Consider the following 11,236-nt stretch of genomic DNA (forward strand, 5'->3'; position numbering starts at 1 on the left):
TTCTGTTTGACAAAAAAATAAATGAGTCGGATTTGCCCTTCAATCCAACCAAACCGCTTGGTTATCTATATATTATTTACTATTGTTTCTTAGGATCTTCACTTTTCTATGTTGAAGAAAGCAAATGGGCCTTTTAAGCTTGTTGAGACGAGAAAATACTTACGGATATAGCTATTAGTGGATGGTTCCATAATATTATTTTGTTTACGATCAACAGTAATTTTTAAACAGCTTGAGGAGCGAAAGTCAAATTTCAAAAGAAAAAGAGCGCTTTACTCCGGGTCTGAAGAGAGCTGAAGGCCTAGAGTGCAGCTTGCAGTAGACCGATTAAGCTAGTGAAGAAAGTGCCACGTCTAAAGACTTGATTATAAAGTTGCAAACATGTAATTTGAGGTCACACAACGGTTAAAACCTGTATTTGATTAATTGATTATCAAATAAAGTGTAATTTAGCGAGCTTCACTGATCGTAAATTATACGTGCCAAGGTGATTATTAATATTTTGTTTGTCATAATGTGTTGCTTAGAATACCGATAACGTTGTAGTATTAGTCCCAATGTTGACCTTTTTTATTTCGGTTTAAAGACAGCGCCAGTGTAAAAAAAGAGGGGGGGGGTGGGGGAGGGGGTATATTAGGGGATATTTTTTGGGGGGGGTTGGTTGGGGGGGGTGTTTATATGTTATGACATTGGGTATTTGGGTATTTATGTGTGAAGGATATAATGTAGGATTGGAATTTTGTTTTGGAGAATTACGAATGTTGTTGTTTTTATTGGGTGATGTGATTCTGGAAGGGGGGTTGGGGTGGGGTGGAATGTAGGATGGGAAGTATGGGGGGGGGTGCATATGTTTGTAAACGTGCGGATAAAGTCGGTAGGTAGTTGGTGGCTGAGGGGAAGGGGTGTTATCACAGAGTTGAGGAGGGCCAATTGGTCCACGGTTATCTTGTCAAATAGCTGTATTATAACATCAATATATACATGATGGCGCGAAGTTCAATTCATGTGAGGAATAAGTATCACTAGGTTGTGGTATTCTTTAATAAAAATTATCGTTGCAAACACGTAAATGACACTTCATAATATTTGTTAAATCATATGATCATCAATGTTAATGTCCGACTACTCTCTTCCATGTAAAATTTGCATTAATGTTTAAAAATCAATAATGTTTATTCGAGCATGATAACTAAAGGTCTTTCAAATATTCGGAAGTTTGAATAACTTAGGCAAATAATTTTTGGCGCGTTGTGCTATATTGAAATAAATATTCCTCATTTATCCTTTTTCATATGTTCCGATGTCGGTTAGGTTCTGTATACCCCAGTATTATTTTCTGAACACTGAAGAAGGCTATTTTTATTTAATTTTACTAAAAAAATCAAACAGTACAGTTTGTCTGAAAAGGGGATATGCAGTAAAATACTTAATTGCTGTGCCTTGTGGTTAGGGCTAGGTGTAGAGTTATATAATTTGTACGAAGTTTTAAATTGGTGACCCCGTTTCTTCAGTCGACAGAAAATAAATTATTCTTCATTTTATCAGGTTTGTTTTTATTCGTGTCAAATTTTATCGTTTTATGGGTGTTACATGAAATAATATTGAGGGATTTTTTATTTAAAACTCAACGTCATATGTGTCGCCTTGATGTCACTTTTATCGTAAATAATTATCCACCTTTTCAAATTCAAATGACATTCACAAATTTTACACCACTTTAAAGACTTTTTGAATAGGAAAAATCCGGACGAATGATAAGCTAATTGTCGATACATCAAAATTGCAAAATAGGCATTAAAGTGAAAATATCTTAATTTCATATTAAAAGGAGGGGGGGGGGGGGAAACAAAATGTCGAAACGAACCCTTTTAACTTAAACTTAGGCGCATTTCCCACCTCAAGTTCCTCTGTTTGAAATTGATATATACCGTTAAAACGTTATAAATGTCTAATTTTAGCGTTTCAAGGGGGGTCAAAAGGTGTTAGTATTTTCTATTGCGTCAAAGGTAACAAATGTTTTGGCAATTGAAGTGAAGACAAAGACATTACAGCACCTAGCGATATCCTCACTACGTTCCCCTTTTTGATTGCAGAAAAAGACCAAATTCCAATTTTGCAATATACATAATAAAGCGTATACATACCGTCTCCCAAAGTATGACTCCAAGAAAAAGATTGGCGCAATATTTCAATTCACAAAATATGTGTCACACTTGCCATGAAACGCTTAGAGATGAACTGTGTCTATTAATGTAAAAGACGAACAAAATATAGAATGAATTTGCAACGTAAATCCAGCTTTACTTTGATTGTAAATATTTTAGCAATATCTTTTCTATTAAGGGTCTCCGATATGTGGCACTTAAAAGCAACACTTGTTTTCAGATATATAATGAATTCAAAATCATCGCATCTTCAAATGAATTAAATGAAACTTAAGGTGCGGAAAATGTTTAGTAATAAAAATGACAAAAAAGTAATAAATATAATTTACCTGAATACATAAAGTGTGACAAGCAAGTGAAAACATATTGAAAGACAAATTTTAAGGTCGTTGATTTCAAATCACTTATCCGTCACCGATGAGCACTTAAACCTCGTTAAGTTTTTCATGTGCGAAAGTTATCCGGCTTGCTCCGGTTCTTCCCAGTTGCCCGCCTGTGATGAAATAATGTACAGGACTGGCAGTCTGGGACTTCCTCCACCACCAATAGCTGGAAAGTCATCATATGACCTATAATTACATACTCAGGTATACATTCCGTTAAGTTACAGCGAACCTGAAAAGTGATTTTTTTTCCTTTTGACGTTCCAGTTTAATATCGGGTGTGTGACCTCATTTGTGACGTCAGTTCAATGCATGTCGTCACGTTCAAAAGTTTTTTAGCGATGATATTTTCAGTTTTATACAGGCTTAAGGACAATTTCTATCATTGATATAATAATTACAATGGTAATGTGTGTATTAATTACTAAAGATTTTGAGAATTTGCAGCAAGAATTTGCATTCGTTCAGTTTCGAGAATAATATCGCGCTCCTAAACTCGCGCCATATTTTCCGCGCAGAACTCGTGCATATTCTCAATACAAATCAAGAACATATATGACCTTTGATTAGTCGTTTGACGATCAATCCATATGAGTATACGAATACTAATAAAGGGTTTATGCAAATTCTTGATCAACTATTTTTATCTTTCCTTAACTCCTAACCCTGCTAAATTTTCATGTAATGAACGATCATCTTAGTTTATATACAATGATTTATTTTAGGTCGATTGTGAAAGAAGTTTTACAACTTATAACACTCTCGACACCACATTCCTGATGGAATCCATCGCCACGAGGGTATAAGGGAAGAGGCCAGTTTCCCTTTTAATGCTGAGCGCAATGCAAGGGAACTACTGGTATCATTTTCCACGTCTTTGGTATGACGCGGCCGGGTAGCGAACCCACGACCTCCCACACTCGAAGCGGACGCTGTGCCACTAGGCTATCGAGAAGGTTATCCACCTTTCAGTTTGGACAGTACCATTAACTGTTAAAAGGGGTGCTTACCAAAAGGATACTGACTGAATGGCAAACAGTGCAGATTGTGCAGGCTGATCATGATCTGCACTGGTCGCAAAGACTCAGTAGTGCTTAGATAGTGAACCCGTTAAAATAGATTACGTAATCTTGTATGATACTTTCAATTTCATAGGTTATCACTTAAGCTAATGCAATTATAAAGTTTTCTGTATCAGACGGGGAATGCCGAAAATGACATAAGAGAAATAAATAATCACACTTAAGTTGCCGATTGTCAATACGGGTTCGCAATCTCCTGTAAACATGCACAGTGAAATAGGTTATTGTTCGACTTTGTGTCTGTTTCGAGAGATTTAATGTTAATTGTTTTGCATCACACCACAAACAAGGAAATTAATTCAAAGCGTCATTTGCCTAAATTATGTACAAATCGTAAAATGTTTTGAATTGATTTCCATCGCTTTCATTGCTTTTTATACGTTTTCATCAACCTTATATTTCGGTCGTTAATGTGACATTTTCAGCAACACCTGTGATATTGTTTTGCATTAAACTACAGCAAAGAGAACAAATCTGACACTTTATTAGCGTATATAAGGTATTTATCGTGAAACATCGTTTCAGTTGAAATATAATCATTCCCATTGCATTTTCTGCTTCTTAACTTCTTTCATCATGGTTCTTCTCTTCGGGCGAGACTACGATTTGGAAGTTTGTTCGCAACTAACAATTTTAAATGTGGTAGTTTTAGCAATGAATCAGATGACCGCAATTATAACTAAATGCAAATGTAAACGTGTTTGACTTTAGTTTGTTTAAAATTTCTTATCTACTATCCGTAAAATGCTATATTAAGGTTGGGTATTCTTGCCATTTGAATTAAATGATGATGTCGTTCAAAACTATGTTATAATTTCTGTTTTGATCAACTTACAGGTTTTATGAGAGGCTCGTTTCTTTGTAGACTATATTTGTAAATTGCGACATGGTTTTATTTAAATTTATAGAACGACTTATTTTATGAAATACATTGATAACATGTTGATGAATGCTAGTCAACATTTGAAACTACTCGACTGAAACATTTTGTGGGTTTTGGATGACATGAAATCTTGGTAAACATTAATGCATTTTGTTATCTTTTCAATTGATTTATTTGTTTTGTTTAGCGTTGCACCGACATAATTATAGGTCAAATGGCGAATTCCAGCTTTGATGGTGGAGGAAAACGCAAGTGCTCCTACGTGCATGTTTTTCATTACGAGCGGGCACATGTTCAGAACCATTGACCTTCCGCAAACCAGCTGGATGGCTTCCTCACATGAACAATACAGCGTCCTGAGTTTGGCTGGAACCCACATCGAAGATGGGCAAGTGATTGAAGTAAGCGACCTTAACTACTCAGCCACGGAAGTGCCGTTATCTTTCAAGGAACAATTGTTGCATTATTTTATCTAAAACATTCATCATTTATTAGGTTTACATCAATTAGATATGGTGCAAATGTATCTGTTTCATTTGTTGAAAAGTTTATATCATCATCAACAAATTATGTAAATAATCTCTTGAAATTTAGATAATGTATATACTATATTACCGAAAAATATCTCAGAGTTTTTTAGTTTATTTGGACTCGAGCTTTCTTTTTTCATCTGATCTTCTTTTTCTTATTTCTATTACTGTTTTCTCAAGGGGTTTTATAAAGATATTGTTTTTAAAATTAATAGATACCATCAGCTTTTTAACCAGATTTTATTCTATGTTTCGAGAACCTTATTAACAGCGCAACAACTTGTCGTTAACCATTATTACGTTGAGTGTATGTTTCACTACTTCAGAATCTATGACAAGCGTTAGAATGTCACTCGATCTTTTGTTCATTTTACTTCGATAAAATGTTTTTTCTCTGCGTTAATACTATACATGTTATGAAAACTTCTCCAATCCCTAAACCTGGTCACAAAGCTTAGAAACATCATTATTATTTGTCTGAAACTTGCACTTGGTCCCCTTTACTATGTTACAAGATGTTAGACTGGTAATGTTTCTGCCATTTTCTTTCAATACCTATGTGCCGCTATCACTAGCTACAGCTTCTTTTTTCTGTTTCTTTTTTCTCCTCTTCCTCTGTAACATCTTTACACTGTAGGGGACACAGTTAGTCTAATAACAATTAACGTTTACACCTTATTTGCAACAATATTCCTTTAAGAGTCTCTATTACACTTGCGAACATTTTTGTCCTTTTTAATGAATGTCATTTTATTGGTTTCTTCATATTATCACATACCCACAATCAATCTCCGTTATAAGTCCTTATATAAGAATGGTTATTAGAATTATTAGATATTAGAATTATGTGACACATAAATATTTTTCAATACTGTTGATCAGATTTCATATTATGTATGTAACATCATTTGTGACGTACTTTTAATGTAGGTCATCGTTTTCAAAGTGTCATTATTTGTAATTTGTTTCATGTTATAAACATTGTTTTTTTCTGAACCTAGATATAAGTACTCTTGTTTTCGCAGATTTTTATTGCCAGATATTCCATTGACAAAGTATTATGGAGTGAAATATACACCAGTATATGCATTCGGCAATTGTGTCATACTTGTAATTCAAATGCTTTTCATGTAACTATGTTAATGTTAGATGTTATATGTTAGCTGCTTAGTGACAACTCGAATTACGTAATACCGAGATGGTAACTAAATGAACAAATTTCCTGATTTCAATTAGCTCCATCTCATTTTGGCAGCAAAAAGATGTTTTCTTCAATGTCAGTTTTAAATGATTACAATTTGGGGTCCCTAAATCAAGTCTCTTGTCACAATGCACTATATCAAAATAAATATTCCGGGAATAATTTCACAATAGTTTATAAAGAAAGGTATTTTAATCCAGGAGTTGTGGTTTCGAGTCCCACTAGGGTCACGACCGTGATCCCTCATACGACACAAGTACCGACTTTCCCAGGAAGCGGACTCGAGAGTTGTTCCAATAAGCCTTAAGCTTTCATAACAATCGAGCTAAAACAAATTAATTTAAACTAAATGTGTGCTATCAATATCAAAATTTTGACAACGGCTTTTTTTCATCTACTAAAAAAACATGTACACCTGCTCAATATAAAAGATGTTCATGAAATGTTTGTTTCCTAATATGTCAGATATTACAACAGGACAATCCATAAGTCGTAAATAAAGCAAATATATGGTGAAATAAGGTATGCTTAAATTTGTTCTACATTGAAGTTAATTTAAACTCACATTGACACATAATGCAAGCATTAGGTATGAGATTATACGTTTCCTGTTACTGACAAATGTCCGCTTCAGACTTGAACTTACAAACGTGCGATATTGTCAAAGTCCAGATTTCAAAGTCCATATACGTATTCGTTCGTAAACGAGGTACTGAAACAACCTAGAGAAATCAAATCGAATGTAATGAGGAGACATCGTGTTTATTTTCATATGATACCCTGAAATCGCGAGAATAAGCCGGTTTTGAAAAAATAAAAAAGCCGGTCTCGAAAATAAGCCGTCCAGTTTTTGTATCAGTAATAGTATCAATGACTTTGTTAGGACACATTTTTGCTGATTTTTAAAACCTGGACAAATTAAGTCTTTAAAAGCAATAAAATGCCTGTCTCAAACACTTCCTGTCAGGTCAGTTTTTCTTATTAACATGACCGGTCTTTATAACTCAATGCAGTGTTTATCACGTATTGTGTAAGTTATTCATATCCGTTGGCCGATTAAATCATAGTTGGCCAGACAAAACTTTTTAATGGGTAATTATCTGTTAGCATAGGATTATTTTTCTTGTATGTAAACAAATTGAGCATTTGTTGGATAAACTTTAATTGAAACTTAGAAATTGCAACAAATTGTAACTAAACTGGTATGTCAGAAGTATAAGTATTTACCGACGTCGATGTTTTTACTTAAAAGCTTAATATATGACATCCATATCTTCTGTATTGGGGTACTCGAAAATACGTCGGTTTTAAACCTTACTGAATATGTGTACTCAAAAGTTCGCCAGGACTCAAAAATAAGCCGGTCTCGATAATAAGCCACCAATCTCGAACACCACACACAAAAATGAACACAAAAGGACAAAGCAAACTGAACAGGAACATAGTGGGGGACCGCCTTGGAACGGGCAGTGGCAAAAGCATCACTGGGGAGTTTAAACTGGTTTATGGTGCACCTAACCTCATTCTTACCCTCCTTCATGTTCCAAAGCCACAAGACAGTGTAAATAAATGTAATCCCCACCAGGTGAAAACCTTACATACGTAAAGGCAACAGAAGGTATGTACTGTAAAACACAAAGATGACCTTGTAGATATAATATAAAAATTCAGTCCTTCAGAACCTAAAACGCATGTACTCAATGCCTTTGCAGAAGACAGAGCAACAAAGAAAACAGCCTTAAGGGCCCGACGAAACAGGCCAGAAGACGGAATCAAAATAGCTCAGTCCTGGTGGAATTTAAGAACTACTAATCATAGAGTCCTCCATCTGATCCGTCAGACACAATCAAAGAGGAAAGCGTAGCGTCCAACTGTAAGGGTTGAACACCAAACATGCGGTGTGTCTCAAAACAGTAGGGTCATAACCTCTTTTCATAAAACGTTTAATTACTTTACTAAATTGCCAATGACCCAAAATCTTACGAAGTTTGTAAACCACATCCCCACAAAAAGCGGGTTTTGATATACCTTCTCGCAGAAGTGATTTTAAATTGCTATTGTATTTTAAAATCAAATATGAATTACGATAGTAAAATTTGGAAAAGTATTTACGTAATTTATAATAACGGTAGCCCTTAGCCTTACAAAAATTTAAAATAAATTTGAAAAGTATTGAAAAGTATTAATATGTATAAATGTGATCATATTCCACTTAAATGAATTACAGCGGATCAAAAACAACAAGAAATAGGTAAAAAAAAGTCAAATCTGCACAAAAATAGGGATTGTGTTCATGTGGGAGTCGAATATCATATTTTTCTACAAAATGATATGTTAAATTTTATTTCAGCTCAATTTATTGTTTTAGTTTTGATAATGTTCTGCCTGAAGTGAACACATCTACAGTCATCGAAACATACTATTATGCAGATACACAAAAGAATGAAAATACAAATCTAAGATAATTACTACGCGTTAGTTACTTGGTGAATCGTTTAAACAAGGAATTGAACACGTTAATGCAATCTGAAATGACCGATAAATTATATTATGTTTCCTCTGTATCCGACTTTGTCATTTACCTGTGTGAAAGAGAATTCGTGGTAGCTACAAAATTTTCCAAAGAATGCCGAAAGGCTATACACAAACACATATACTATACCGACTGCCATTTCAACAGTGCAGACAATTGTGCATTTCAACAACACATCCACAAACAACTCGAACTGAATTGCACTATGGAGTCTCGTCAGAGGTAATGAAATGTGCAACACAGCTCACATCCCCTAAAACCGGTTTAAGCGGAATTCTATAACTGCCCTTGATCCCAAAGGACCGGGAAATATAACAGCAAATGTGACAACACTGAACAGTAAGAATTCATGTCAATAAAGCATATCTTTATATCAGGATGACCATATTGACAGCCTGGGCCGATCTAGTTTTAATCTAACAAAATCTGTAATGTCATTTAGAATTATATAACTCAACAAAGCGAAATTATAGCAGAATCGCTTTGATTTAACTCAGTTTATTGGAAATAATGAAACGTGTAAACACATTTCAAATCTCCTAGGACCGGCGTGAGGCAACCTCTGTTATAAAAATGAGTGTGATTAGCTTATTTGTAACAATACTGAGTCTAATTGTGGGAAGACTATTTACAATCGCAACGTTGCTTTTAAAGGTCGATGTCCATAAAAGTCCATAACATCATAAGAAAGCGATTGTTTTTTGTTCGTTTCTTTTTTTACAAAAAGGAGCATGTTTCTCATAGGCAACTAGATTACTTATTCGCTAGCTGATCTCTTATAATTTCTGTCCTTTTGGAATATATAAAGGGCATTTTAAAATTTTTTTTAAGAAAGTGTCTTTAAGCAGAGAACAGCTTTGAAAAAGCGTTTAAAAGTTAGGACACATGGGGGAATTCCCCAAAAATCTCATACAGTGCTACCAACGAGTAAGAAAAAATCTGGTAAACCCGGGGATATGAGAAGCACACGACTTAACTTGAAATTTCACCCCCCCAAAATTGGGTTTCCCCCATTTGAATGAAAGGACCATACAAAAAAAATCTGGGTTTTCAATAATAGTGTCCTTTTCAACACCCCCCAATCTCTTTAAACCATTCCTCCTTTAAAAAAAAAAAACAAAATGTTTAGAAACCTCTTACCCGGGATGGTCAAAATTTTGCACTACAGCCCACGACATAATGACAGTTCAAAAATTTCAGACTGTAACGATTGAACGCAATAAATCGCATGTAATTCCCGGTCAAGATTCACTGACAACAGAAATTTGATAATGATAAAAGAGAGCCAACCCATCACATGCTTGCCTTTCGGGCATATGCGAAAAAACAAGACTTGCAGTTGTAAATTACAAAAGCTCAGTAAAAGTTAAAGAAAAAACCATTTAAAAACTTAAACAAAAAGTGACTTGATTTCACAAAATCTGGATTGAGGCTTTTTTACACGATGGAAGTTATCACGTCCTATCCAACTTACCCAGAGAAATTTTCATTTTAAAAAAAAAAGGAAAATTTTGATGCAATTTTGTTATTTTTTTTCCACTTTTAAACTACTGCATTAAGTACTGTCATAAGAGATTAACTTCAGGTCGCGCCGACATTTGAAATTTCTAGCTGATTTTGTTATTATTTAAAAAAACCCTTTGTTTTATCCGTTTATGAATGTATATGTGACGGCCTCTACCCAAGTACTTCGACCTTTTTTAACAATTGTTAACACAATTAACATTTTTTTTCGCACACTTTGAAAGGGGAATCAATATCATTTTTTTTCATATTTGTTGTAAACTTGAAAATTTTCCAATGACCTTTCCCCTAAAGATTTGAAAATTATTTAAATGACAAAGTTTACTCAAAATATAAAAAACGTTTCAATTTTCCCAGCATATTCTTCATTTGAAGGAGTTCATCACAATATTTTGTGCGCAACCAACGCGCAGCAAGCGATAACCAAAAGTAAGCAAATTTCCGATTCGCCCCCGAAAGTGAATAAAGAGAATATCAGCGCATTTTGATCAAGAAAAAACGATATACTGACATTAAAGGGTCGGAAATTTTGCCCCTTAAAAGTGAGGGCTTTTTAGGGAAAGGCCCAGTCGTAGGAATTCACTTGCCAATCGAATACATTGGACATCCAAGAAAAACTATTTTCCCGAGTTTAGTTTCAGTCGACTCTAAGTCACATAAAATTCCAGAAAATTTTAAACGAGATCAATCCTTAAGCCCAATGGACTCCCTAAAAATGTCGTTTAATTTTTTTGTGCCCCACCCCGGTTTTACGTAGTAAGCCAGAGTTAGGCCCCCTTGACGTAAAAATGACAAAAAGGGGCCCAAAAAATTTGTGTCGCATTTTACCTCAAAAATATAGGGCTAGAGTCACGAAACCATACAAATTAATTCACATGCAAAGTTGTGCCCCGCACTTTTATTTTGTTTAAAACTCAGAAAAAACGGTTTGATGT

The sequence above is a fragment of the Mercenaria mercenaria genome, chromosome 19 (assembly GCF_021730395.1).
Source record: "Mercenaria mercenaria strain notata chromosome 19, MADL_Memer_1, whole genome shotgun sequence".
In the NCBI taxonomy this organism is placed as follows: domain Eukaryota; kingdom Metazoa; phylum Mollusca; class Bivalvia; order Venerida; family Veneridae; genus Mercenaria; species Mercenaria mercenaria.